The sequence below is a fragment of the Suricata suricatta genome, chromosome 15 (genome assembly GCF_006229205.1).
Source record: "Suricata suricatta isolate VVHF042 chromosome 15, meerkat_22Aug2017_6uvM2_HiC, whole genome shotgun sequence".
NCBI classification, from domain to species: Eukaryota; Metazoa; Chordata; class Mammalia; order Carnivora; family Herpestidae; genus Suricata; species Suricata suricatta.
The window spans coordinates 47,603,903-47,611,006 of record NC_043714.1 but is presented as its reverse complement, the minus strand read 5'-3'; positions in this window follow the sequence as shown (position 1 = coordinate 47,611,006).

Below are 7,104 nucleotides of genomic sequence, written 5' to 3'. Positions count from 1 at the left end.
ATATGAAATTCTTTATATGCAATGAGAGGAAAGTTTTTTTCCCATATATGCTACATTTTTCCCATTTGCCTTTTTCCTTTTGATTTTGTCTATTTTTATAATTTTGGTTTTTCTTTGTGTTTTTGTATGAAGGTCTTCTCTCTTCCTTGATTATAAAAACATCTACCTATTATTCATTTAACTAATTTTATTTCCTCAATTTTTATAAATTTAAATCTTTGATCCATTTGGGATTAATTTTTCTATAAAATGTGCAATGGAATCAAATTTTTAAGTTTATATATTTATTTTGAGAGAGAGAAAGAGAGAGAGTGAGAGCGAGCATGAGTGGAGGAAGGGCAGAGAAGGAGAATCCCAAACAGGCTCTGCTATCAGCTTAGAAGCCAACATGGGTGTGGATCTCATGAATCATGAGATCATAACTTGAACCAAGATCAGGAGTCAGACAGTTGACCAACTGAGCCACCTAGGCACCCTAGAATTCTATTTTTTTTCAAATGGCTAAGTGGTAGTTCCAACAGTGTAATTTGGAATAGAGTTTTGCCTGTTTCCTTATCAATTTATTATTCCCCTATTAAATTCCCATTTGTACTTGTTGCTATTTCCAGAGTCTCAATTATTTTTATCCTTTGTTTAAAAATATATTCTCATGTACCTTTAACTTTTTTCCTGGTTTTCCTCTTACTGATTTAATTATTCTTTGTTTTGTTGATGTTTATTCATTTGCCTTAAGTGTTGGTATTACCACTTTGGTCCATTCTCCTTCCATTTTTTATGTTTCTCCTAGAAGATCACATCTAATTCGGTAATTTCAAATAATATTCCATTAGAAATGACTTCAAAATTAAAATTCCTGGTCTGGGCTCTCTAAAGTGCCAGAATAATTACCTACTCTGTGTATCTCTATCTTCATCCTATGGTCATATCAAACTTAATATATCTAAAATGGGAGCTCATCATTTCTACTATCTCCTTCTTTTTCAGCCTGAATCTGCTTTTCTTTTCACCTTTCTTACTTGACTTAAAAGCAACACCGTACCTCTTAATGCTCAAAATGGGAAATTCAGATTCATATATCTGATTAATAAATAATTTTGTATCCCCCTATTTCATAATTTTCTTATTAATTCAAGCTAAGAAACATTTCTCAAATACACATTCTACCCCCATCCATCAATTCAGGACTTGCCTCTTAAATAGACCAAGCCAAAAGACTCTTTACTAGTTTCTCTTTCCTGCAATATCTGCACTTGACCCACTCATCCTTTAGATGGTTTCCAGAGATAGAATTTAAATCATAGATCTGATCATTGCACCCTCCTACTTAAAAGTATTATGTGTCTCTACAATACCAAACTCCTTAGCATTTTAACATTCTTCATATTCATCTTCACTCTGTCTAGTCCCATCTTTCACTACATACCTTGTGTTATAACTTTTTGGGTTGTTTACTACACACCCAACATGCAGTTCATGTTCAAAAACCTCCTTTCATATTTCAAAATGGCCCTCAATCCAATTTTCCTTCTTTGTCTTCTTAATATGTACCCATGTAACTGTCATGGCCTATCTAATTGCTAGTTGTTTTTTTTTTACCTTCCTAGTTATTCTATTTTTGTGCTTATTCACTTTAAACAAACCTTCACAATAACATCTAGTACAAAGTATTGAAGTTATTTATTTGAAAGGCTGCCCTTGGGAACAATTCCTTTCTTATTCATATTCTTATCGACAGCACCTAGCAAGGTACATGCCATATAGTATGTATTCGAAAATTGTCTCTAAAATTGAGTTCAAACTGGAAGAAAATTTCTAGTAATATTTGACCATAGTTTTAATGCAAAAGCATACATTTCATGTACCCCATCCAAACTGGTAATCATTCCAGTGAATTATTCTTCATTATTGACTATAGTCTTGGTGAGGGGAGTAATTCTAGGCCCCTCTCTGCTGTAAATTGAGATAATGGGTCCACTTTCTTCTCTGTGCCTTTTGGAACAGTCAGGGAAGGGCGTGGGTGTAATACAGGAGTGAATTATACAAGGAATAGAATGAATTATACAGCGACTGAGGAACTATCTGCAAGTCACTCATTTCCTCACCTTCAACAGCATTCTAACTAGAAAGTGAGAAGGAGCTTGATTGCTTCTTATTCCTGACTACACAAAAAGCTTCTGTTTGAATTAAATGTCAACTTTTTAATGAGGTCTACCTTAATCAATCCATTTAAAATTATAATCTCTATAAAATCCTGATCCCCATACTTTGTTCAACCTCTAAAAAAATTTACACAGTACTTCTAACATAACATCATTTATTTGTTAATAATTTATCCACTCTAGGCTTTTCATGTTTACTATTTGCATGGTATACCTTTTTTTCCACCCATTTACTTTCATAGACAACATATAGTTGGAGCATACTTTTTCTCTATTCTGACAATTTCCACTTTTTATGGAAAGTTTATGTCATTAACGTGTAATACAATTACTGATGTGGTTGGATTGGGTCTACCATTTTATTATTTGTCTTCTATTTGTCTCTACTGTGTTTCTTTGTTCTCCTGTGACTGACTTAATGACTTAGATATCCTTAAGATTTTTTATTTTAATTCATCCTTTGGCTTTTTAGGTATGCCTCTTCACATATTTTTAAGTTTACTCTAGGATTAAAGTATACATACTTATCTATTCACAGTATATTTGGAATTGATATTGTGCTTCCTCACATAAAATATATATAGGCATACATACTAGAAACAAACAGGTTCATTAATCTCCAAATCCTTTATGTTATAATTATCACATCTATTACATTAACATACATTATAACCCCCACAAGAAAATGCTATAATTTTTGCTTTAATCAGTACTATGTACTTCAAGAAAACTAAATGGAAAATAATGGGTTTTGTATGTATCCAGATACTTACCATTTTTTATTCTCTTCATTCTATTCTGAAAATACAAGCGTTCATTGGGTATCATTTTCCTTCATACTGAGCAAGTTCCTTTAGCACTTCTTAAAATGCAGATGGGCTAGTGACAAATTTTTGTAGTGTTATTTGCAAACATTCTTTTTTTCTTCTTCATCCTAAAAAAAAAAATGTGCCCACTGGATATAGAATTCTAGATTGATCAAGTTTTATATTAAAAAATTTAAGGAATTCATATTTTTCAATGAGAAGTCAGAAATAATTCAAACTGTTGTTCCCCTCCATGTAATGTGTTCTTGTGCTACTTTCAACATTTTCTCTTTATTGTTGATTGTCAGAATGATTTTGTTAATGTGGTATTGCTTTAGGTTTACCAAGCTTCCTGAGTCTATAAATGTATTGCTTTCATAAAATTTGGGAGATCTGAGTCATTGTTTATTCAAATACTTTAGCTGCTCTATTCTATTTCTCCCTGTATTATTGGACTCCAATTGCACATGTATTCAAACTTTTCATATTGTTCCCCAGACACCTTTTTCAATTTTCTTCAATCTTTTTTCTCAGTTTATTAGATGACTTGTATTAATATATCTTTAAGTTCAAAGGTTAATTCCTCTATTATCTCCACTATCCAGTAATAACCACCTAGTAAATATTTTTCAGTAGCTGAGTATTTCATCTAAAGGGTCTTTTTAAATTTCTTTATAGATTTAAAATATTTTCTCCATTGAAATATTTTAATTTTTTTACTACAAGCATATTTTCCTTTACCATGATAAAAGTAGTTGTAATAGTTGCTTTAAAGATATTGTTTACTAATTTAAACATCTGAATCTTTTCAGGGCTGAATCCCATTGGCTGCATTTTCTTTTGAAAAAAATGACTTCTTCATATGTTGAGTGACTTTAAGCTATAGTGTGGACACTATAAATGATATTTTTTGGAGGCCACAGATTCTGTTATAGTCTTCTGAACAACATTTATATTTCTGTCTTAGTAGGCAATTTACTAAGTAAAACTACAAACATAGACTTTATCAGAAATACCAGTCTTGATGCAGATTTTTCCCCCATGGTAGGCTGCTTGCAATATGTTCTGTTCTTATATAAGCCGGAGATCAGGAAGAGATTTGGGTAGCATTGTTCAAAATTTGAGTTTTCTCTTTTGCTCTTTCTTTTCCAATATTGTCCCCATTTACTTTCTAGCAACTGTGGTTGCCCTAAACTGTCCCGGTTCATGAAGCTAGAATGACTATATGATTTCAGTGTTTTACTTCCTAATGTGGAGCCATTGGCCTCCTGTATCAGTTTGCCCTCAAGCTAAAGGATATGACAACAAGAAGCTGATCCTGTCCATTTTTCTTGTTTTGAGTCATAGTCTATAAGCTTTTCTTCTCTCTTCAAAGCCTTTAAGTAGTTCAGTTAAGATGTTGAACAGAGTTTATAGTCATTAGCTTTGGGAGGGACAGGTGGTTAGAAACTTACTCAACCTCATTGGAACAGAACTTTAATCATTTATTTATCCACTTTGTTATTATTATTGTCTGTGTACTTAGGATCACTCTTTTTTTAATGATCCCAAATAACTAAGAGAAGTGTTTGCAACATAATACTGAATATATGTTTGTGAAATGAATGAATGCAATAGAGGTACCCAAGAGTGGCTATAAGTAATAAGATAAATATATATGGAAAAATATAAAAATGTATTGAAAGGTACAAAGTAGTAGTGCCAAAAATGGAGAAATGTAAGGTAAAAATGCATTAGCTATTCATAAATGAATCTGCACATAAAATTACACTAAAAATCATAACTGGGTACCTCTTATGGACATTGATCAGCCAAGTCCACAAATTTATAAGGAAAAAAAAAAGCCATGAAAAGCTGAGACAATTTTGGAGAAGGAAAAAACAAAGTGTACTTCATTGACAATTTAAAAACTTACATAAACCATATAATTTGTTTAGTATGCTATTTGCACAAAAATAGGAAAAATATTAATTAAACATAAGATAAAGACAAGAAGCAGAGCCATATATATGTGGGTATTTCATATACAACAGGTGATAAAGAATCAGTAAATTCTTTATAAATGGTGCTAAAAATGTTAATTATCTGCACATAAAAATAATATTTCCTCACTTGTCTAATATAAATTCCAGAAAGATAAAAACCTAATTATTTATAAAAATAAGACTTGAATTCACTAAAATAATAATAGTTGATATTTGTAGAACTTTGCGGTTAAAAATTTCTTAAAGTAGAAAGCAAAGGCACAAATTTCAAAGAAAAAATTATAAATTTCAATTTTTTTGAATTCAAAAGACTTGAACTTCAAAGAAAAAAAACCCAAAGTCTTTTCAGTCATAAAGTTGTAAAAGAATTTTTAGTCTGACAATTTAACAAGCTATTAGGAATCAATAAGGGAAAGACAAAGAACCTGGTATACTAGGTGAGAAAATATATGGAAGGCAATTAACAGATGAAAAAATGCATAATAAAAATTGAGAACTATGTACAACATCACCAGGAATCAGAAAGATACAAATTTTAAAGATGTGATATCCAATCATGCTCATCAGACTGGCAAAAATTAAATTCTGAGAATACCAAGCATTGGAAAACATGTAGGGAAATGGAAACTCTCACACGCTATTAATGGGAGTATAAATTAGTTATGATTAGATAGTGATTTTCAATATTTAGTAAAGTTGAAGATGTGTATATTTTGAATCTTAGAAATTCTACTAGGACAGGAAAACCCTAGCACTCATACACAAAGAGACAAATACAAACGTGAACATAAATATTTGCAATAGTAGAGGTTTATAATAACAAGCTCATAAACATGAGACTATAAATAAAATGCAATATGTTTATACAAAGGGATATTATAAAGCAGTATAAATGAATGAAACAGAGGTACATGTTTTACCATGAAAAAAAAAGTGAAAACACAGTATCAAATTAAAAAGACAGATGGATAGATGGGTATACACAGCATGGTATCACTTATGTATGCATTTAAAGGTGAAAAAGCAAGGTGCCTGAGTGGCTCAGTTGGTTAAGCATCTGACTTTGGCTCAGGTCATAATCTCACAGTTTGTGGGTTTAAGCCCCGCATCTGGCTCTGTGCTTACAGCTAAAAGCCTGCTTTGGATTCTGTGTGTGTCTCTCTCTGTCTCTCCCCTGCTTGCCCTCTACCTCTTTCTTTCTCTCAAAAATAAATAAACATTGAATTTAAAAAAAAATTTTTACAAGGTGAAAAAGTAATATTATATATCTTTATAGCCCTATACCATGTCATAAATATACATACACTGCATGGGAATGACATATGGTAAATTCAAATGAGTAATTAACTGAGAGTTATTTCTTTGGTGGATGGCATCTATGTGGATGTTCATTATATTATAATCTGTGTTTTATAACTCATATGACTAAATATCTAATATAAAGTGGGAATAATAATACTTTGGTAATAATCCAAAATTAAGTGAGGTAATGGAAATAACTTTGGTAAAATAATAAAAAAAATTGATGGGACACTGATAATTTTTTTATAAAATCACAACAGCTAGAAGTAGTGAAAAAATACATTATGAAAATATCTAGCAATATCAATAATGGAAACATTAAAAATGTAATGAATGAGACCCATGCTAAAATTCACTCTATTATCAGGATAGATAAACACCAATGAGAACAAATGAAAAGATAAACTGAGTCCCTAGATAAGAAGATTCAAATTTGTAAAGATGTTACTCCTTTAAAAATCAATTTATATGTTATTCATATCATAAAGAAATGTAAAGGTAAATTACTAACAGGGAAGTATATTTTCAAACAATTTTGGCATAGTGATAATACTTGAATAAGAACTCTTCCTTTTCTTAAGTTTATTAATTTTGTAAGAGACAGAGACAGAGAGACATAGAGAGAGAGCAGGGGAGGGGCAAAGAGAGGGAGAAAATCTCAGGCATGGCCGGAAAAGGGGCTGGGACACACAAACTGTGAGATCATGACATGAGTTGATATCAAAAGTCAAGTGCTTATCTAACTGAGCCACCTAGCTGCCGTAAGAACTCTTTTTAATCAATAAGAAAAAATAGGACTACAGAATTTTAAAATGCTCAAAAGAAATGAGCTGGTAATTTACAAGTAATGAA